The 24,401-nt window shown below is 41.4% G+C and overlaps 1 protein-coding gene across 2 annotated transcripts in view; it reads right to left on the minus strand.

Moving 5' to 3' along the window:
• Positions 1-24,401, minus strand: part of NTN4 (netrin 4) — a 341,311-nt gene that overhangs the window by 180,181 nt on the left and 136,729 nt on the right. The gene's annotated exons all lie outside the window — the stretch shown is intronic.

Consider the following 24,401-nt stretch of genomic DNA (forward strand, 5'->3'; position numbering starts at 1 on the left):
TTCAGTGGGTTGTTGCGATTGCAACGATACCAAATTTGGATAGTTTTTGTATGTTTTACTACTTTTACAGAGTAACAAACCGACTAATGCCCCGAATGATACTAGTGGTCCTAGTGACTAATTAAAACTAAACCAGAATAAGAAACAAGTCACGACCAGGTGTTTGAAAAAATACAAATAATCTTTATTAAAGTCAATTAGACACATGGAGACAACATATAACACTTAGACATAATAAAATGCCATGGACCCTCGAACACAAACGGAATCCGAACGTAAAAGCAGAGTAGCCCCCCAGAAGTAAAAATGGTCTGACAAAACCTATATATAGCTAAAGTGCATACATACATATTGATAAGCAGGTACTAGGCATGGTACGCTTTGCACAGATGAACACACAAATAAGTATAGAGAATATATATAAGGTACAATCTAAGTAAAAACGACATGTAAAGTAGTATACCTACACCTGCGTATAAGAGGATAAATAGGAGATCAAGACCAGGAGGGGGACCTCTGCTTAACCCAACGCGCGTTTCGCTGGTGCTTCGTCAGGGGAAGCACCAGCGAAACGCGAAGCACCAGCGAAGCACCAGCGAAACGCGCGTTGGGTTAAGCAGAGGTCCCCCTCCTGGTCTTGATCTCCTATTTATCCTCTTATACGCAGGTGTAGGTATACTACTTTACATGTCGTTTTTACTTAGATTGTACCTTATATATATTCTCTATACTTATTTGTGTGTTCATCTGTGCAAAGCGTACCATGCCTAGTACCTGCTTATCAATATGTATGTATGCACTTCAGCTATATATAGGTTTTGTCAGACCATTTTTACTTCTGGGGGGCTACTCTGCTTTTACGTTCGGATTCCGTTTGTGTTCGAGGGTCCATGGCATTTTATTATGTCTAAGTGTTATATGTTGTCTCCATGTGTCTAATTGACTTTAATAAAGATTATTTGTATTTTTTCAAACACCTGGTCGTGACTTGTTTCTTATTCTGGTTTACTTTTACAGAGTGAAAACTCTTTTTTTTCAAAATTATTTGTTTTTGTGTCTCCATATTTGAAGAGCCGTAACGTTTTTATTTTTTCGCCGATGCAATTGTAGGAGAGCTTTTTTTTTTTTGCGGGACGACTTGTAGTTTTTATAGGTACCATTTTGGAGTAGATGTGAATTTTTGATCACTTTTTATCACATTTTTTTTAAGGCTGGATTCAAATAAAACAGCAATTTTTGCATGTTTTTTATTTTATTTTTTACGACGTTGACCGTGCGGGTTAAATGATGTAATAAGTTTATAGTTGGGGAAATCCCATCACATCGGAATAAAGGCCATTAGTGACCGACGTAAAAACACTATGGGGCGGTCACTAACGGATTGAATGTTTCCAATCATCCAACTAATTTTAAAAATAACAAAGACAACACAAGTAAACACAAAATGCAGCTTTTAAACCCCTAACGACCGCCAAAACGTTAAGGGTACTTATGCCAGTGTGCCGCCTTTTCATGGTGCTCTGACATAAGCCCGGCACGGGTGTCTTGTGCTGGCTACAGCGGGTGTCTGGCGGTCTAAATACAGCCGGACACCTGCACTAACAGGTGGGATCGATTTCAACATCGATCTCACACGTTTAACTCCTTAGATGCGGCGCTCAATAGCGAGTGCTGCATACCAGTGGTTTGAAGGGAGGGAGCTCCCTCTCTCACCCGATCGGCACCCTGCGATTGCAATCGCAGGGTGCAAATGGCTTTAAGGCAGCCGGGGCCTAACAAAGGCCCCCAGGTCTGCTTGTAGTGGATGCCTGCTATGCCATGCCTGAGGCATAACCTAGCAGGTGCCTGTCAGTATTACAGTGTATTATAAAAGCGATCAGAAGATCGCATAGTGAAGTCCCCTAGTGGGACTAAAAATAAAGTTATCAAAAAGTTTGATAACGTTAATAATAACTAAATAAAAATCCCAAATAAAAAAAATTAAAAACCCACTTTTTCCCTTATAAAATATTTTAATATGAAAAAAAAATTAAACCATTACACATATTTGGTATCGCCGCATCCGTAACGACCCCACCTATAAAGCGATTACGTTATTTAACCCGCATAGTGAACGCCATAAAAAATAAAAATAAAAAACAATGCCAAAATTTCTGTATTTTGTTCATCCTGCCTTTAAAAAATGTGATAAGTGATCAAAAAGTCGCATGTACTCCAAAATGGTACCAATAAAAACTCCCGCAAAAAACAAGCCATCATACAGCTGCATCGGCGTAAAAATAAAACAATCATGGCTCTTAAAACATGGCGACACAAAAACAAATCATTTTGAAATAAAAGTGTTTTTACTGTGTAAAAGTAGTAAAACATACAAAATCATATAAATTTGGTATCCCCACAATCGTAATGACCCACTGAATAAAGTTATTATGTTATTAGTACCACACAGTAAATGGCATAAATGTAAGACGCAAAAAAGAAAAAAAAAAAGAGTAGCAAAATGTATGGGTTTTTTTTTCCATCACCCCCCAAAAAAAGTTAATAAAAGTTAATCAATAAATTATATGTACCCCAAAATGGTGCTATTAAAAAATACAACTTGTCCCGCAAAAAATAAGTCATTATACAGCGATGTCGACACAAAAATAAAAAAGTTATAGCTCTTGGAATACGACGATGGAAAAACGCAAAAAATAGCTTGGTCATTAAGGTTTAAAATAGGCCGGCCATTAAGGGGTTAAAATATCATAACATTTATTGAAGATAAAGGTTTTCTTAAAAACCTATAAATCCCCCATGTGAAAAAGTAATGGCCCCCCTAAACCTAATAACTGGTTGTGCCAAACATGGTAGTAACAACTGTAATCAAACATTCGGGATAACTTGCAATGAGTCTTTTAGGCCATGTTCACACGGAGTATTTTGCAGGAGGAATATCTGCCTCAAAATTCCGTTTGGAAGTTTGAGGCAGATTTTCCTCTCCCTGCATGCCGATTTTCGCGCCGTTTTTCACCCGCGGCCATTGAGCGCCGCGGGCATAAAGCACCGCGAAATATGCTTTCTCTGCCTCCCATTGAAGTCAATGGGAGGTCAGAGGCGTAAACGCCCGAAGATCGGGCATGTCGCTTCTTTTTCCCGCGAGGCAGTTTTACTGCTCGCGGGAAAAAGACGCCGATGCCTCCCATTGAAATCAATGGGAGGCATTTTAGGGCCGTTTTTGCAGAGTTTTGCGACGCGGTTTCCGCGTCAAAAAACTTGGCAAAATACTCCGTGTGAACTTAGCCTAACATCGCTGTGGAGGAATTTCAGCCCACTGCGCTTTGCAAAATTGTTTCAACTCTGCTACATTTGAGGGTTTTTGGGCATGACTTGCCATTTCAACCTATTTGACCGCCCATAGGTGTTTTTCTGATGAAGTAGCCTTTTTACGGTGCTGCATCAGAATAAAGGAGCACCACTGGAAGGAGTAAAAGCTGAGGGCTTGGAGCAGACCTGCGCAAGCGGGCTCGATCGAAACAGGCATCAATCCCACCCATTTAACCCTTGGATGCAATCGCGGGTGTGCCGATGGTTTTTATGGCAGCCAGGGGCCTAACAAAGGCCCTCGATCTGCCTTTAGTGAATGCCTGCTAGGCCATGCCAGAGGCACGGCCTAACAGATATCCATCAGTGTAAAAATAATACACTGCAATACAGATCTATTGCAGTGTATTATAAAAACGTATAAATGAATGCCTAGTGAAGTTCCCTAGTGGGACTAAAACAAAAAATATAAATAAAGCTAATAATAAATAAAAATCAAGTAAAAAAAAATAATGATTAATTCATATTTGGTATCGCTGCATCCATAATGACCCCAACTATAAAACGATTAGGGTATGTTCACACGAGGTCATTACGTCCGTAATTGACGGGCGTATTTCAGCCGCAAGTACCGGCTCCTAGCATTATAGTTATGTACGACGCTAGGAGTCCCTGCCTCGCTGCAGGACAACTGTCCAGTACTGTAATCATGTTTTCAGTACGAAACAGTTGTCCGGCAGCGAGGCAGGGACTCCTAGCGTCGTACATCACTATGATGCTAGGACCCCGGCTCCCTGCACTGTGTTCGGTCCGGTACTTGCGGCCGAAATACGTCCGTCAATTACGGACGTAATGACCTTGTGTGAACATACCCTTACATAACTTAAACCTGCATGGTGAACGGCGTAAAAAATAAAATAATAAACAATGCCATAATTGCTATTTTCTGTTCATACCAAAAAGACGTATGTACTCGAAAATGGTACCAATAAAAAGTACAAAAGTCAATCCCGCTAAAAAAAAACCCTCTTACAGCTATGAGAGTAAAAAAAAGAGTCATGGCACTTAAAATTTACTGTGCAAGGGCTGATTCAGACGAACGTGCCGTTTTTGCGCACGCAAAAACCGTGGCGTTTTGTGTGCGCAAATGGCACTTGACAGCTCCGTGTGCCCTGTTCATATGGATGCGCGGCTGCGTGCTTTTTGCGCAGCCGCCATCTTTATGACACTCCGTTTGGATGTTTGTAAACAGAAAAGCACGTGGTGCTTTTCTGTTTACATTCATTCTTTTACTGTTATTGCGCGAATAACGCTTTTCCCACGGAAGTGCTTCCGTGGGGCATGCGTGATTTTCACGCACCCATTGACTTCAATGGGTGCGTGATGCGCGAAAAACGCTGACACATAGAACATGTCGCGAGTTTTACGCAGCGGACTAACGCTGCGCAACTCACGGACTGTCTGCACTGCCCCATAAACACGTTCGTCTGAATCCCCCCTAAAAGTAGTAAAACATCATTTTAAAAAAACTACATAAATTTGGTATCGCCACAACCGTAACGACCCACTAAATACAGTTATGTTATTTATACCACATGGTAAATGGCGTAAATTTAAGATGCAAAAAAGAATGGCAAAATTTCAGGGGTTTTGTTCCATCCCCACCCCAACAAAAAGTTAAAAAAATTAATCAATAAATTATATGTACCCCAAAATGGTGCTATTAAAAAATACAACTTGTCCCACAAAAAAGTCCTTATACAGCTATGTTAACGAAAAAATAAAAAAGTTATATCTCTTTGAATGCGATGATGTAAAAACTGAAAAATTTGCTTAGTCATTAAGCTTTCAAATACCTTCCGTATTAAGGGGTTAACCCCTTGGCGACATGTCACATAATATTACTTCGCTGCCGTCAAGGGCATTGTCACGTAATTGTAGATGACAGTGATCGAGCAGGCTCAGAAGCAGAGCCTGCTCCATCACCAGCGGGTGTTAACTGTATATCTCAGCTGACACTCTGCTGTAACAGCAGGGACCGGACTGAGGTCCAATCCCCGCCGATTAACCCCCTAAATGCTGCGATCAATTGCAACTGCATCATTTAGCTGTTTGTACGCCATCGGCATACCTGTGTCGCAAACGCAGGGGGTGCTGATGGTTGCTATACCAACCGGAGGCTTAACAATGGCCTCCTGGCTGCCAAGTATGGAAGCCTATTAGGCCCTGCCCAGATGCGGAACCTAATAGGCTTGCTGTCAGTTAATACACTGCACTACGTATTATATTAAAAATCTGAAAACATTAAAAAAAGTACACATATTTGGTATTGTCGCGTCCGTAATGACCCCAACTATAACATTATTTTTCCGGCACTGTGAACTCCGTAAAAAAAAATAAAAAACAATGCCAGAATCAATGTTTTTTGGTCACTTCGACTCTAAAATTTTTATAAACAAGTGATCAAAAAGTCTCATGTAGCCCAAAATGGTACCAATAAAAACTACAGCTCGTCCCGCAAAAAAACAAGCCCTTTCAAAGCCTTGTCGACTCAAAAATAAAAAAAGTTACGGCTCTTAGAATTTATGGCAACCCAAAAAATAAACGATTTAAAAAATATAAAAGTGATTTTATTGTCGTAACGCTGTAAAACATAAAAAAACGATATACATATGGTATCGCCGTAATCTTATTGACCCGCGGAATATAGTCAATATGTCATTTATAGTGCTTGGTGAACGCCGTAAAATAAAAAACAATATCAGAATTTCTGTTTTTTGGTCACCTTGCTGTGCAAAAAACAATGAATAAAAAGTGATCAAAACATTGCATGTACCCCAAAATGGTACCAATGAATACTACAGATTGTCCCGCAAGACCTAAGCCGTCAGACAGCTCAGTTGGAGAAAAAAATAAAAAGTTCTGGCTCTCAGAATATAGCAACACAAAACGTGCAGAGTGTGTTCTAAAAGCGGATAAGATTGGGTACCATTTATCACTGCGACACCGGCCATATATCTATGAATTATTATTCTTTACCCCATTATTATACCCTCTTATTATACCCTGATGTACGCCGCACAGATTACATATGTCAGTGAATAACTGATGGCTTTAATACACATCATAAACTGAAATGCCAACAAATCCCCAAACAGAACAACTACTAAGCAAAATCTGCGTTCCAAAAGCCAAATAGTGCTCCCTCCCTAATGAAACCCTACAATGTGCCCCAACATCAGTTTACGTTCACATACATGGCATCGCCATACACAGGAGAACCCGCTTAACAGTTTGAGGTATTTGTCTTTAGTGGCACAAGCTGGGCACCACATATTGGGCACCAAAATTACATATCTGTGGGAAAAAAATGTAATTTGCACTTTGCACCATCCACTGTGCATTAATATCTAATTAAAAAAAACACTTGGGGTGTCAAAATGCTCTCGACATGCCTTAAAAAATGCGTTGAGGGGTGTAGTATCCAAAATGTCGTCACTTCTGGGGGTTTGTTTCACTATTTGACCTCGTTGTCCTGCAATTGTGGGCCAGTGCTGTGAAAATTACCAAAATAGAACACAAATGCGTATGGTGCTTTCACTTTTGAGCCCTGTCATATGTCCAGGCAAATAATAAATGCCTTGAGGGGTGTAGTTTCCAAAAAGTGGTCACTTCTCGGCGGTTTCCACTAGGGATGCACGGTGCATTGAAACTGTTTCGATACTGTGCATCCCTAAACGGTTCGATACCGCTATTTCCTGTATTTCGATACTGAGCTGCGCAGCCGCACAGCTCAGTATAGTAATACATGAATGTATGGGAGCGCGGGTGCGGCTGTGTAATTCAGCCACAGACCCGCTCCTGAGTCATGATAAGTGCGCGGGGTCAGGATGATGCGATGCGGCCGGCGCTGCACTAATGATCTGCGGCACTGAAGACAGAACATGGCGGGCGAACTAAAAAACACCCCCATGTTCTGTCTCCAGTGCCTGAACTGCCGCTCATTAGTGCAGCGCTGGCCGCACCTCCTCATGCTGACCGCGCACGCACTTCCTGTCAGGAGCGGGGCAATGGTTGTATTACACAGCCGCAGCCCCGCTCTATAACGGCGGAGATCAGAGAAACCTCTCATCTCCGCCGCTATTCCCCTGAATGCTGCCATCAAAGCGGACTGCAGCATTCAGGAGAAAATGAGAAGGGGGATGCCCCTGGATCGCGTCACAGGGAATTCCTGTGACGCGATCGAGGGCCATACCATATATGGGCAGAAAGCCCAGGGTCTATTGACGGACCCCAGGGCTGTCTTACCAGATCTCTTGTTGTTAGGGCATACTGAGGTATGTCCTAACAACAGCCTGTGTGCTATCCATACACAGGCTAATGTACTGGCACATATCTGATATATGTCAGTACATTAAAGTTTCTGAACAAAGTAAAAACAAAGTAATGTTAAATTTAAAAAAAAATACACATTCACCTTTTTTACAATAAACATTAAAATAAGTCTCAATAAATAAAATACACATTCAGTAATGGCGCGCACAAAATTTTTTTTGCATCATTTATGATGTGTACGCTGTAAAAAAATGAAATAGACACTGCTTTCTATCACTTATTAATGTGAGGCGCGAGGTGCGATGAATTTAAAGAGGCTCTGTCACCACATTATAAGTGCCCTGTCTCCTACATACGGAGATCGGCGCTGTAATGTAGGTGACAGTAATGCTTTTTATTTAAAAAAACGATCTTTTTTCACAACGTTAGGAGCGATTTTAGTTTATGCTAATGAGCTTTCTTAATGCCCAAGTGGGCGTACTTTTACTTTCGACCAAGTGGGAGTTGTACAGAGGAGTGCATGACGCTGACCAATCGGCATCATGCACTCCTCTCCATGCATTTACACTGCACTAGCGATATAGTAAGGGTATGTTCACACGGCCTATTTACGGACGTAATTCGGGCGTTTTTGCCCCGAATTACGTCCGAAAATAGCGCCTCAATAGCGCTGACAAACATCTGCCCATTGAAAGCAATGGGCAGACGTTTGTCTGTTCACACGAGGCGTAATTTACGCGCCGCTGTCAAATGACGGCGCGTAAATAGACGCCCGCGTCAAAGAAGTGACCTGTCACTTCTTTGGCCGTAATTGGAGCCGTTATTCATTGACTCCAATGAATAGCAGCGCCAATTACGTCCGTAATGGACGCTGCGTTCAAGCGCCTGCACATGCCGTTACGGCTGAAATTACGGGGATGTTTTCAGGCTGAAACATCCCCGTAATTTCAGCCGTTACGGACGCCCTCGTGTGAACATACCCTTATATCACTATGTGCAGCTACATACACAAGCCCTAACATTACTACAGTGTCCTGATAATGAATACACATGACCATCCAGCCTGGACGTCATGTGTACTCAGAATCCTGACACTTCTGAATCTTTTCTGTGAGATTTACAGCAACGGATACGAAATCTCGTTTACCTCCGTGATCTCGCAAGATTTCGTATCCGTTGCTGGAATCTCACAGAAAAGATTCAGAAGTGTCAGGATTCTGAGTACACATGACGTCCAGGCTGGATGGTCATGTGTATTCATTATCAGGACACTGTAGTAATGTTAGGGCTTGTGTATGAAGCTGCACATAGTGATATCACTATATCGCTAGTGCAGTGTAAATGAATGGAGAGGAGTGCATGATGCCGATTGGTCAGCGTCATGCACTCCTCTGTACAACGCCCACTTGGTCGAAAGTAAAAGTACGCCCACTTGGGCATTAAGAAAGCTCATTAGCATAAACTAAAATCGCTCCTAACGTTGTGAAAAAAGATCGGTTTTTTAAATAAAAAGCATTACTGTCACCTACATTACAGCGCCCATCTCCTTATATAGGAGATAGGGCACTTATAATGTGGTGACAGAGTCTCTTTAACCTCCATGTTCCTCACATTAATAGTTATTAACCCCATCATGTACCTCGCACATTAACCCATTATGACTGAGAAACATGATGGGATTAATTACTATTAATGTGAGGCACATTCAAAATTCATCACACGTCGCGCCTCACATCAGAAAACGGAAGAATTTTTTTTTTTTATTACTGGTGGCAAAGTATCGAAATTGGTATTGAAATCGCAATACTAAACGAAGTATCGGTATCGAAGTCCAAATTCTGGTATCGTGACATCCCTAGTTTCCACTGTACTATGGTACCTCAGGGGCTTTGCAAATGTGGCATGGCGCTCGAACAGCAATCCAGTAAAATCTGAGCTCCAAATTCCAAATGACGCTCCATCCTTTCTGAGCCCTGCCATGTGCCCAAACAGCAGATTACGACCACATATAAGGTATTGCCACACTCTGGAGATATTGAGTAACACATTTTGGGGTGTTTTTTTTCTCCTACTACGCCTTGTGAAACTGAAAAATTGGGAGCGAAATCTAGATATTTTGGGAAAAATAAATTTTTTAATTTTCACTGCCTAATTCTAATAAAATCTAGGAAACACCTATGGGGTCAAAATGCTCAATACACCCCTAGATGAATGCCCTTAGGTGTGTAGATTTCCAAAATTGAGTCACTTCTGAGGGGTTTCTACTGTACTCGTACCCCAGGGGTTCTGCAAATGTGACATGGCGCCTAAAAACGAATCCTGCTAAATCTGCATGAAAAATAGCGCTCCTGACGTTCTGAGTCTTGCTGTGTGCTCAAACAGCAGTTTAAAATGATATATTTGGTATTGCCATACTTAGGAGAGATTGCTTTACAAATGTTGGGGTTCTTTTTCCCCTTTATCCCTTGTAAAAATGAAAAAAACAAAAAATTTTGCTTTTCATTGCCTAATTCCAATAACTTCTGCAGAAGACATGTGGGGTATAAATGGTCACTATACCCCTAGATAGATTCCATGAGAGATGTAGTTTCCAAAATGGGGTCACTTTTTTATTATTTGTTTTTACTGTTTTGGTCTCTCAGGGGCTTTGCAAAATGCGATATGGCACCCAAAAAACATTACACTAAAATTTGAGCTCCAAAAGCCAAATGGTGCTCCTTCCATTCTAAGCTTTGCCGTGTGTCCAAGGAAATGTTAATAACAACATATGGGGTTTTGCTGTACTCGGGAGAAATTGCTTATTGAAATGAAAAATTCTAAGCTAAAACTACGTTTTATGAGAAAACATTTTTACGTCCTAATTTCAATATATTTAGCAGAAAACATGTGGGGTAAAATTGCTCACTATACCCCTAGATAAATTCCTTGGAGTGTAGTTTCCAAAATTATGGTTTTTATGGCACCACAAGACCACTTCAAACCTGACAGGGTGCCTAAAATATATTCTAATAAAAAGGATGCCCCAAAATCCACTAGGTGTTTCTTTGCTTCTGAGACCAGTATTTCAGTCATGTAGCACACTAGGGCTACATGTGGGATATTTATTTCAACTGCAGAACCTGTGCAATAAATATTGAGTTGTGTTTCTCTGGTAAAACCTTCTGAGTTACAGAAAAAAATTGATTAAAACTGATGTTCTTAAAAAAAATAAAAATGTAAATTTCACATTCACTTTACTGTAATTCATGTGAAACACCTAAAGGGTTAAGAAACTTTCTAAATGCTGTTTAGAATACTTTGAGGGGTGCAGTTTTTTAAAATGGGGTGACTTCTGGGAGATTTCTAATATATAAGACCCTCAAAGCCACTTCAAAACGAAACTGGTCCCTAAAAAAAATAGGGTTTTGGACATTTTCTTGAAAAGGTGAGAAATTGCTGCTAAAGTTCTAAGCCTCCTAACATCCTAGAAAAATAAAAGCATGATCAAAAAACGATGCCAACATAAAGTAGACATATGGGAAATATTAACCAGTAACTATTTTGTGTGGTATTACTATCTGTCTTACAAGCAGATACATTTAAATTTATAAAAATACAAATTATTACAAATTTTCTCTAAATTTTGGTGTTTTACTACAAATAAATACTGAATTTAAATCGACCAAATTTTTCCACTAACAAAGTACAATGTCATGAGAAAAATAATCTCAGAATCGCTTGGATAAGTAAAACCATTGCAAAGTTATTACTATATAGAGTAACACGTCAGATTTGAAAAAACAGGCTGTGTCCACAAGACCAAAATTGGCTGTGACACCAAGGGGTTAAAGAGGCTCTGTCACCAGATTTTGCAGCCCCTATCTGCTATTGCAGCAGATCGGCGCTGCAATGTAGATTACAGTAACGTTTTTATTTTTAAAAAACGAGCATTTTTGGCCAAGTTATGACCATTTTCGTATTTATGCAAATGAGGCTTGCAAAAGTACAACTGGGCGTGTTGAAAAGTAAAAGTACAACTGGGCGTGTATTATGTGCGTACATCGGGGCGTGTTTACTACTTTTACTAGCTGGGCGTTGTGTATAGAAGTGTCATCCACTTCTCTTCACAACGCCCAGCTTCAGGCAGTGCAGCACTGTGACGTCACTCACAGGTCCTGCATCGTGTCGGCACCAGAGGCTACAGATGATTCTGCAGCAGCATCGGCGTTTGCAGGTAAGTCGATGTAGCTACTTACCTGCAAATGCTGATGCTGCTGCAGAATCAAGTGTAGCCTCTGGTGCCGACACGATGCAGGACCTGTGAGTGACGTCACAGTGCTGCACTGCCTGAAGCTGGGCGTTGTGAAGAGAAGTGGATGACACTTCTATACACAACGCCCAGCTAGTAAAAGTAGTAAACACGCCCCGATGTACGCACATAATACACGCCCAGTTGTACTTTTACTTTTCAACACGCCCAGTTGTACTTTTGCAAGCCTCATTTGCATAAATACGAAAATGGTCATAACTTGGCCAAAAATGCTCGTTTTTTAAAAATAAAAACGTTACTGTAATCTACATTGCAGCGCCTATCTGCTGCAATAGCAGATAGGGGCTGCAAAATCTGGTGACAGAGCCTCTTTAAGGTCTTCTCAGAGCATCTCAATTTGATAAAAGTCAGGCCTTTGACTTGGCCAGTCCAAAACCTTAATTTTGTTTCAATTGAGCCATTCAGAGGTAGAGTTGCTTGTATTCCTCGATCATTGTCCTGCTGGATAACACAACTGCACTTGAGATTTAACCCCTTCAGGACACAGCCTGTTTTGGCCTTCAGGACCCAGCCGATTTTTTCAAATCTGACATGTGTTACTTTATGTGGTAATAACGTTGGAATGCTTTTACCTATCCAAGCGATTCTGAGATTGTTTTCTTGTGACATGTTGTACTTTATGTTAGTGAAAAAATTTTGTCGATAATTTTGGTATTTATTTCTGAAAAACACTACAATTTAGCAAAAATTAGCATTTTTCTAAATTTAAACGTATCTGCTTGTAAAACAGATAGTAATACCACACAAAATAGTTACTAGTTAACATTTCCCATATGTCTACTTTATGTTTGCATCGTTTTTTGAATGTCCTTTTATTTTACTAGGACGTTACAAGGCTTCGAACTTTAGCAGCAATTTCTCTTATTTTAAAGAAAATTTCAAAAGGCTATTTTTTCAGGGACCAGTTCAGTCTGAGGTGGCTTTGAGGGCCCTATATATTAGAAAATCCCCAGAAATCGACCCATTTTGAAAACTGCACACCTCAAAGTATTCGAATCAGCATTCACAAAGTGTTTTAACCCTTTAGGAGTTTCACAGGAATTAAAGCAAAGTAGAGGTGAAATGTACAAATTTTATTTTTTTTGGCATAAATTTATTTCTAAAACATTTTTTTTTTGTAACAAAGAAGGTTTTACCAGAGAAATGCAACTCAATATTTATTGTCCAGATTCTGCAGTTTTTAGAAATATCCCACATGTGGCCCTAGTGTGCTAATGGACGGAAGCACCGGCCTCAGAAGCAAAGGAGCACCTAGTGGATTTTGGGCCTCCTTTTTTTTAGACTATATTTTAGGCACCTTGTCAGGTTTGAAGAGGTCTTGTGGTGCCAAAACAGTGGAAACAACGCAAAAGTTACCCCATTTTGGAAACTACACCCCTCAAGGAATTTATCTAGGTGTATAGATAGCATTTTAACCGCACAGATTTTTCGCTAAATTTATTAGAATTAGTCTGTAAAAATGAAAATCTAAATTTTTAATATTTACAAGAAATAATAAAGAAAATGCACCCCAACATATGTAAAGCAATGTCTCCCGATTACGGTAATATCCCATATGTGGTAATAAACTACTGATTGGACCCACAGCAAGGCTCAGAAGGGAAGGAGCGCCATTTGGATTTTGGAGCATGGATTTTGCTGGATTGGTTTTTGGTTCCATGTCGCGTTTGCAACCCCCTTGAGGGACCAAAACAGGGGAAACCCTCCAAAAGTGACCCCATTTTGGAAACTACACCTATCAAGGAATTTTTCTAGGGGTATAGTTAGCATTTTGACCACACAGGTTTTTCGCTAAATATATTGGAATTAGTCTGTATAAATTAAAATCTACTTTTTTTCTGAAAAAAACATAGAAATTTTTAATATTTACGAGGAATAATGAAGAAAATCACCCCAACATTTGTAAAGCAATGTCTCCTGATTACAGCAATATCCCATATGTGGTAATAAACTGCTGATTGGACCCACAGCAGGGCTCAGAAGGGAAGGAGCGCCATTTGTATTTTGGAGCACGGATTTTGCTGGATTGGTTTTCGGTTCCATGTTGCGTTTGCAACGTCCTGGAGAGACCAAAACAGTGGAAACCCCCCAAAAGTGACCCCATTTTGGAAACGACACCTCTCAAGGAATTTATCTAGGGGTATAGTTAGCATTTTGACCACACAGGTTTTTTGCAGAATTTAGTGGAATTAGGCAGTGAAAATGAAAATCTACTTTTTTTCTGAAAAAGCATAGAAATTTTACATTTTTACAAGAAATAAAGGAAAAAAAGAACCACAACATTTGTAAAGCATTTTCTCCTGATTACGGCAATACCCCATATGTGGTAATAACTGCTGATTGGACCCATGGCAGCGCTCAGAAGGGAAGTAGCGCCATTTGGATTTTGGAGCACGGATTTTGCTGGATTGTTTTTCGGTGCCGCCTTTGCAACGCCCTGGAGAGACCAAAACAGTGGAAGCCCTCCAAGTTACCCCATTTTGGAAACCCCCCTCAAGGAATTTTTCTAGGGGTACAGTGAGCATTTAGACTCCACGGGTCTTTTGCAGAATTTATTAGAATTAGGCGGAGAAAATTAATATCACAATTTTTTTCCACTAAAATGTTGCATTTTCTCATTTTCACAAGGGATAAAGGAGAAATAAACAAACAATTTTTGTAAAGCAATTTCTCCCGAGTACGGAAATACCCCACATGTGGTCATACATTTTTTTTCATTAGAAATGAATTAACCCTTTCAGGACTGATCCATTTTTTGCTTTCTTATTTTCGTTTTTTCACTGCCCGCCTTCCAAGAGCCATAACTTTTTTCTTTTTCCGTCAGTAGAGTGATGTGAGAGCTTATTTCTTGCGGGAGGAATTGTAGTTTCTATTGATACCATTTAAAGTGCCATAAAAAGTACTGGGAAACTGAAAAAAAAAAATAGGAAAATATAGGAATATAGGAAAAAAATCTGATTCCATTTTTTGGGGTTTTCGTTTTTACAGCTTTCGACGTGCGGTAAAAACGAAAACTACAGCGATTTTGACGGTTTAAATTATTAAAGTTTTTTACGTGCGAGTTAAATAATGGTATATTGTAATAGTTCGGCCTTTTACGGACGTAGCGATATCAATTCTGTTAATTTTTTTACATTACTTTTGAAGAAAAATGGGAAAAGGTTTTTTTTGTAACTTTTTTTTCTTTCTCACTACTAATAACTTTAATTCCTCTACACATTTTATTAGTCCCCTTAGGGGACTTGTACCAGCGATCATTGGATCGCGGGTACAATATTCTGCGATACTAATGTATTGCAGTATATTGTTATTCTTGTTACCGCACGATCGCTGTTCCTGTCCGTTAGTCCTGGGTGTCAGCTGTAATGCACTGCCGACGCCCGCAGCGTATGGAGCGGGCTCAGCACGTGAGCCCGCTCCATACATCACCCCCGCACCATGACGTGCTATTAAGTCATAGTGCTCAAAGGGGTTAATGCACAGCGGATGGTGTGAATATTACAATTTTGCACTGATGTGCCATTTTAGTGCATAATATGTTGTGCCCAGTTTGTGCCACTGAAGACAAATACCTCAAAGCATTAAGCGGGTTCTCCCGGGTATGGCGATGCCATATATGTGGGCACAAACTGCTGTTAGGGGATGCTGCAAGGCTCAGAAGGGAGGGACGCCATTTTGCTTTTGGAGCGCAGATTTTGCTGTGTAGTTTTTCTGTTTTGGGTTTCGCTGGTATTTCAGTTTATAATGTGGGGGCATATGTAATCTGTGCGGAGAACATCAGGGCATAATAAGAGGGTATAAAACCGCTGTAAATAAATAATAATTCATAGATGTGTGGCCGGTGTCGCACTGATAAATGGTGTCGGATGTTACCCGCTTTTAGAAAACACTGCACATTTTGCATCGCCATATTCTGAGAGCCAGAACTTCTTTATTTTTTCACCACCGGAGCTGGGTGAGGGCTTATTTGTTGCGGGACAATCTGTACTTTTCATTGGTACTATTTTGGGGTACATGCGATTTTTTTGATCACTTTTTATTACATTTTTTTGCAAGCCGGGTGACCAAAAACCATTAATTCTGACAATGATTTTTAGTTTATTTTTTGCGGCGTTCACCGTGCACTATAAATGACCATTATATTTTATTCTGCGGGTCGGTACGATTACGGCGATACCATATGTATATAGTTTTTTTTTATGTTTTGCAGCGTTTGCGCAATAAAATCTATTTTTTATAAAATAATTTATTTTCTGTCACCATATTCTGAGAGCCGTAACTTTTTTATTTTTCAGTCAAAAAAGCGGTGTAAGGGCTTGTTTTTTGCGGGACGGGTTGTAGTTTTTATCGGTATTGTTTTCGGGTACATGCGACTTTTTGATCACTTTTTATTCTCTATTTTGGGAGGGGTGGTGACCAAAAAATAGCGATTCTGGTGTAGTTTTTTATTGATTTTTTTTGGCGTGTTCATCGTGCGGGAAAAATAACATTATAGTTTTATAGCTGGGGTCGTTACGAACGCGGTGCTACCAGATATGTGTACTTTTTTTAACGTGTTCATTTTTTTCCTATAATGAAAGTCTTGTTATAGGAAAAAAATGAAGTGTTTGTTTATATAACTTATAACTTTTATTTTTACACTTTTTTCACTTGTCCCACTAGGGGACACTTAGACTTGCAGCTCTGATCGCTGCTGGAGTACATTACACTACACACGTAGTGTAATGTACTCCAACTGTCATTGTGACGTGACAGTCACACTGACAGGAAGTCTCGGAGGAGCGGCAGGAGGCTGCTCCTCCGAGGCTTCCGTACATGGCAACCCGGAGGTCATTGTCTGACCTCCGATTGCCACGACAAGCATCGGTAGCCCCCACGATCACTTCGTGGGGGCTGCCGATGTGCTTCAAACCACTTAAATGCGGCGACGGCAATCCGTTGCCGCATTTATGGGGTTAATTGCCGAAATCAGCGGCGATGGTCCGCTGACCGGCAAGGCTGGAGTGCCAGCTGTCAGGGACAGCTGACCTCCCGGTTCCCGGACACTGTCCGTTAGGACAGTGTGCGCCGGGAACTACTCCGCAATAGTACGTCTGGATGCGGGAACTAACCCCTCTGCAGGACGTACTATTGCGGAGCAGCGCGGCAAGAGGTTAAGTACGAACTGAAGGGGGGACATTGCACTTCAGGATTTTCTAATAGAGAGCAGTATAATATCCAAATTGTCTTGGGATCACTTGGATAGCAAACGTGAGACAAGCTTTTGTGTTCTCTTTGGTCAGCAGTGGTTTGCACCATGCAACTCTCCCACTAATGACATTTTTGCCCAGTGTCTTTCTTATTGTGGAATTGTGTTCATTGACTTTAACTAAGACCAGTGAAGCCTGCAGTTATTTAGTTGTTCGCCTGGGATCTTTTGTGACCTCCGGGATTGTCGATGTGCTCTTAGTGAAATTTTGGTAGGCCGCCCACTCCTGAGAAGGTTCACCACTGTTCCAAGTTTTCTCCATTTGTGGATAATGGATCTCACTGTGACTCGTTGGTGTCCTGGAGCCTTAGAATTGGTTTTGTAACCCTTTCCAGACTGGTAGATTTCAATGAATGACTTTGTTTGGCATCTGTATTCGAATCGCTTTAGAATGTGGAATCATGGGCTGCTTTTTGAGACCTTCTAGCCTGCTTTATATAGCCAAACAGTTCTATTTAAGTGATGTTTACATTCAACATGTCTGGCAGTAATTATGCCTGGTGTGACTAGTGAAATTTAACACAATTTTCAATTGAATAGATCTCTGCTGTTCCTCTGTTATTCCACCTGGAAATGATTGATTCAACTCTTTCAGTGGCAGCTGTAATCCACAAGATTGCATGCAACTCCATGTATTTATTAGGACTGCAGCTGTAGCTCAATAGTTAAAATCAATTCATAGCACTACAAAAAGTCTAGGTGTAGTCCTGGCCTCACAAACTGAATGACAAAAAAGTTAATGACTACAAAGAGTTAGGTCAGGGCTACACAGACTTTTTGTAGTGCTACTGACCATGAAATGCTGCTATGTGGCTGAACAACACGGAAACTCTTAGCGAATACATTCGCACATAATATTTGAATTTCTATTATCCCCTTAAATGCGGAAGTCAATAGCAACCGCTGCATTTAAGTTGTTATAGCAACATCAGCACCCCGCTACGCGATAGCCGGGGCCGATTGTTGTGGCGGGCGATTGCTATGGCAACCGGAAGCCTAACAAAGGCTTCCGGTCTGCCATCTATGGAAGGTGATTAGGTCCTGCCTCCTGTGAGTGTGAAACTGACAGGTATAATACCCTGCAATACATAAGTATTGCAGGGTATTATTACAACGATCCAACAATTAAATCTTCAAGTCCCTAGTGGGACTAAAAAAAAAAAAAAAAAAAGTATACAATTTTTTTTTAAAAATGTACAAAAGTAAAATGTCAAAATAATAAAATGTAAAAATCGCCCTTTTTCCCTTATAACGTACTTTAAAGTATAAAAAAAATAAAATAAACTATGCATAACTGGTATCGCCGCGACCGTAACGACCTGAACTATAAAAATATAATGTAATTTATCCCACACAGTGACCTCCATAAAAAACATAATAAAAAAAACGATACCGGAATCGCTATTTTTAGTCACTTCCGCTCCCAAATAATTGCATAATTTGGGATCAAAAAGTCGCATGTACCCCAAAGTTGTACCAATAAAAACTACAGTTTGATCCGCAAAAAACAAGCCCTCACACAGCTTTCCAGAAAGAAAAATAAAAAAGTTGTGGCTCTTAGAATATGGCAACACAAAAACGAAACACCGTAAAACATAAAAACCTATATACATATGGCATCGCCATAATCGCATCAACCCACAGAATAAATTAAATATGTAATTTATAGCGCACGGTGAACGCCATAAGAAAAAAAAGAATAAAAAACAATAGAAGTTTTGACGGCCTAATTACACTAAATTCAACCAAAAAACCTATGGGATCAAAATGCTCACTATACCCCTAGACAAATTCTTTTTAGGGCTGTAGTTTCCCAAATGGGGTCACTTCTGCGGTGTGGCCACTGTTTTGGTCCCTCAGGGGCTTTGCAAATGTGACATGACACCAGAAAACCAATTGAGTAAACTTGAGCTCCAAAAGCCAAATAGCGCTCCTTCCCCTCTGAGCACCCCCGGGTGTCCAAACAGCCGTTTATTACCACATATGGGGTTTTGCCGTAATCAGAAGAAATGGCTTTACAAATCTTGGGGCGTTTTATTGGAAAAAATTTAGATTTTCATTTTTACAGACTAATTCCACTAAATTTAGCAAAAAAACCTGTGGGGTTAAAATGCTCACTATACCCCTTGATGAATTCCTTGAGGGGTGTATTTTACCAAATGGTGTCTTTTTGGGGGTGTTTCCACTGTTTTGGCATCACAAGACCTCTTCAAACCGGACATGGTACCTAAAATATATTCGAATAAAATGGAGGCCCCAAAATCCTCTAGGTGCTCCTTTGCGTCAGAGGCCAATGCTTCAGTCCATTACCACACTAGGGCCACACGTGGGATATTTCTAAAATCTGCAGAATCTGGGCAATAAATATTGAGTTGCATTTCTCTGGTAAAACCTTTTGCGTTACAAAAAAAAATGGATTAAAATGGATTTTCCGACTAAAAAAATTTATTTGTAAATTTCCCCTCTACTTTGCTTTAATTCCTGTGAAACACCTAAAGGGTTAAGAAACTTCCTAAATGCTGTATTGAATACTTTGAGGGGTGCAGTTTTTAAAATTAGGTGACTTATGGGGGTTTCTAATATATAAGGCCCTCAAAACCACTTCAGAACTGAACTGGTAGCTATAAAAATAGGTTTTGGAAATTTTCTTGAAAATGTGAGAAATTGCTGCTAAAGTTCTAAGCCTATTAACGTCCTAGAAAAATTAAAGGATGTTCAAAAAACGATGCCAACATAAAGTAGACATATGGGAAATGTTAATTAGTAACTATTGTGTGTGGTATTACTATCTGTCTTACAAGCAGATACATTTATATTTAGAAAAATGCAAATTTTTGCACATTTTCTCTAAAGTTTGGTGATTTTCACAAACAAATACTGAATTTATTGATCAAATTTTTTCACTAACATACAGTACAATATGTCACGAGAAAACATTCTCAGAATCGCTTGGATAGGTAAAAGCATTCCCAAGTTATTACCACATAAAGTGACACGTCAGATTTGAAAAAATTGGCTGCGTCTACAAGGCCAAAACAGGCTCAGTCGTGAAGGGGTTAAACATATTTTTAAAACATGTTCCCGATGTTTCTTCTGACCTCTTCTGTCCCTTCCTTCCTTTCTTAAACTTGGTCCATTTACTTCTTTCTATTTCTCTTTTCTACTTGGTTTGTTGATGTGGCTGTGGACAGCTGCTGGGGGGCTCGCTCGCTTCCACTTGCCCGTCTATTTCGATTGTATTGGTACACTACCCCTTGCTGGCAGAGTTACAATTTTGACCCCAGATGGTAGGTCTTCTTGACTCTTCTTAAAGTCACTTTCATACGTCTCATTATTGCTATGAGAATTCAGGAGGGGATGTTCGGCACTCTATTAGTGCCCTGTATTGTTTGAATTCCATTTGTATATGGGACTTTTTTGTTATTTCTTTATATTGCAATATTTTTTTAAATTTAAAACTGATTAAACAAATCCAGTTCACTATCTACAAAAAATCAATTCGAGAAATTTTTCTGATTTTCATAGTACCGCAGAGCGCTCACTAAATGGGCTGACACTTCCCATTTTGTCATCAGTCATCCCATTATCATCTATAGGGAGGCTGTGTGGCATCATCTACGGGGGGGTCTTTTTGGCACCATCTACAGGGAGGCTGTGTGGCATCATATACAAGAGGGTTGTAGAAATAGAAATAGGTCCAGAGAAAATAGTGTCTAGGTGAACATGTGACCTTCTTTTCTGTGTTTTCAGGGGGCTGGGACAAAAAAAACCTGACCAGTGAAATTTATCTGTTTTTTGTTTTGTTTTTTTTAACGGCCATGAAAAACGGATGCAAAAGGGATGTCAAACGACCATTAAAAACAGACAGACAGACTGGAAATGGATGAAAATTTGGAGACCCACTGATGCAAAATGGCCAAAAACTGACAGTTGATCAGTTTTTAATGGGCATTTTTTTCACAGTCGTGTGAACGAAGCCTAATGCCTCATGCACACGACCGTTGAGGCACTCGGGCCGTTTTTTGATGGCATCCGATAGTCTTCATTGACCGATTTACTTTAGTGGGTGAATCGGGTCTGTGAGAAATTACCAGAGTCTCCGATTCGAGGAAAGATAGGAAATGTTCTATCTTTCCTTGGATCACTGACGGGACTCGGCCGGCGCACACAGTCGTGTGAATGAGGCGTAACCCTTTTGTTACAAAGCTTGAGGATGTAACACATGGTCACAGAATAGATAACAGGTGATGAGTACTGCTCACCTCCTCCCTGGCCAGTGAATTTTGCACATGTAAGGGCATGCCCACAATACTCTTCCACAGAGGTCTCTGGGGGAAAATTCGGAATAGGCTTATGCCACTTTAGTGGCGTCAAAAAGTCTCAAGTTATGTCACGCGCCATAATTTGAAACTTTTTACCACTTTGTCTCTTTTGCCTTTTAAAAAAGTGGGTGGAGCTTAGCTGATGGGGCAGGGCCACCTGCAGACTGACGAATTCACTACAATTTACGCCAAACACCAGCGTATTAAAACATCAGTCTTAGTAAATCTGCCGCACTGGGTCATATTTTGACTGAGGTTTATTCATGTCCAGCTGCTTGCTGCAAAGCAAATCTATGTACTATTCACTGCTCAGAGGTGCAACTTATGCAAGATGGCTGCCCCATAATCATGTTTATAAAAATAGAAAAAAAAAATATTCAAATCAGAAAGTAAAAACAGATAAAGTAAACGAATATGCTGCAGTATGTAGTTTTCATTAATGATAAACATATTGGTGATGATTTGTGATTCGAGATGCATGCAGCCAGGGCCGCCATCAGGGGGGTATTAGGGGTAGTGGTGTGAGGGGCCCGGCCAAACCTAACTGAAAGGGGGGCCCGGCAACTGCCGCAACATTCTTTTGGTAGGAAAAAACGGGCCCCTGTAATGGGGCCCGTTTTTTTCACCAAAAGAATGTCGTGAGCTGCTGCTGCTGCGGGCCCCCTCCCCTCGTCATGGGGGGCCGTCAAACAGTCCGCCGGCGCGCGCGCACCCGATCGCGCGCACAAGGAAACTCCCGCGCGTGCGCACTCGCGAGCGCGCACCCACGAACGCCCGCACTGGAGACCGCCCGCGCGCGCACCCGCGATCGGCCGCGCGCGCACCCGCGATCTGCCGCGCGCGCACCCGCGAACGAAGCGCGCGCAGCCGCGGACACACATGGACAAAACTTACCTGGAGCCTGGCTGGAGGTGAAGGACTGGACGTCTGGACCGAAGACCTCGCCTGGAAGACATCGCCGGAAGAGGACTTGAGTGGGAGCAGCTCTTCTGACACGGTGAGTAAATTATCTCAAAGTGCTATTTATGTATGGCCCTGTTCACACAGTATTTTGCAGGCAAAAAAAAATCTGCCTCAAAATTCCTTAAAGAATTTTGAGGCAGATTTTGACCTGCCCACACTATCTTGCTGCGTTTTTTTGCTGCGTTTTTTGCTTGCGGCGATTGAGGACAGCAGACAAAAAACGCAGCGAAAAATGCATTTTCTGCCTCCCATTGATTTCGATGGAAGGTCAGAGGCGGAACCGCGGCAAGAAAGGACGTGCTGCTTTTTCTTTTTTCCGCGACTGGCTCCCATTGATTTCAGATTAAATCAATGGGAGGCGGTTTTGGAAGTTTTTTGGTGCTGATTCTGACGCCGTGTCCGAGTCAATATCAAGGCCCAAAAACTCTGTGAACTGGGCCTTATTGTTAGGGCTTATTCAGACGAACGTGTAATACGTCCGTGCAACGTGTGTGATTTTCACGCGCCTCGCACGGACCTGTTACTCTATGGGGCCGTGCAGACTGTCCGTGAGTTTCACGCAGCGTGTGTCCGTGTGTCCGCTGCGTAAAACTCACGACATGTCCTATATTTGTGCATTGTTCGCGCATCACGCACCCATTGAAGTCAATGGGTGCGTGAAAATCACGCCCAGCACTTCCGCAGCCGTATAAACTATGAATGAAAACAGAAAAGCACCACGTGCTACGAACAGAGTGTCATAATGATGGCGGCTGCGCTAAAATCACGCAGCCGCGCATCATACGCTGCTGACACACGGAGCGGTTATGGACCTTTTGCAAGCGCAAAACGCCACGTTTTTGCGCGCGCAAAAAGCACACGCTCGTGTAAATCCGGCCTTAGGGTAGGAACACACTAGGCATGAACGCTGCGGATTTTATGCAACACATTTTATTGTGGATAATCCGCAGCGTATCACAGTCGCAGCAGAGTGGAGGAGATATGAACAAATCTCATCCACACGCTGCAAAAATAATGGACCTGCAGTGTGGCTTTTGGCTTTTTAAGCCGCAGCGTGTCAATGTATTCTGTGGAATCGCCGCTCCTCTGTTGCGGAAATGCTGCGGTTCTGCCGCAAAAATCACAAATGAGAAAAAAAAAAGGTACTTTTTTAAATTGATAAAAAGTTTAGACTTACCCCGGCCGTAGTCCTGGTGACGCGATCCTCTATTCTTAGCGCAGCCCGGCCTCCTGTCATGACGTTTCATCCCATGTGACTGCTGCAGCGGTCACATGGTCTACAGCGTCATCCCAGGAGGCGGGGCTACGTTCAGAAGAGAGAGACGCGTCACCAGGACTACGGCCGGGGTAAGTCTAAACTTTTTTTTCCCTGCAGGATTCCCGCAGCGGACACGCCTCACCAAACCTGCGCCACTATTTGGTGCGGTTTTGCTGGCGGAATTCCCTGCGGCTACCGGGGCGGATAAGCTGTGTAGTTTTACTCAGCATATCCGCCTAGTGTGTTCCTTATGATGTCGCTCCTGGAGCTGCTGCCAGTCTCTAAATAGGCAGTTGGTTCAGTAGAATTTGGAATTATTTTTTTTTGGGAACCAGCTTAAAAAAATACAAAACTTTTGTGTTAGGGCCTCTTCACATCACCGTTCGCTTCCGCTCCGGGGTTCCGTCTGAGGTTTCTGTCGGGTGAACCCCGCAACGGAAAGTGAAAGTGACAGCACAGCTTCCGTTTCCATCACCATTAGCGCAGTCGACTACGCTATTGATTCCGTCCGAAAACCAGCCGGAATGGTGACGAACGGAAACCATTAGCGATGTTTCCGTCACCATTGAGATCAATGGTGACTGAAACGGAAGCTGTGCTGTCACTTTCACTTTCCGTTGCGGGGTTCACCCGACAGAAACCTCAGACGGAACGGAAGCGAAC

The sequence above is a fragment of the Rhinoderma darwinii genome, chromosome 3 (genome assembly GCF_050947455.1).
Source record: "Rhinoderma darwinii isolate aRhiDar2 chromosome 3, aRhiDar2.hap1, whole genome shotgun sequence".
NCBI classification, from domain to species: domain Eukaryota; kingdom Metazoa; phylum Chordata; class Amphibia; order Anura; family Rhinodermatidae; genus Rhinoderma; species Rhinoderma darwinii.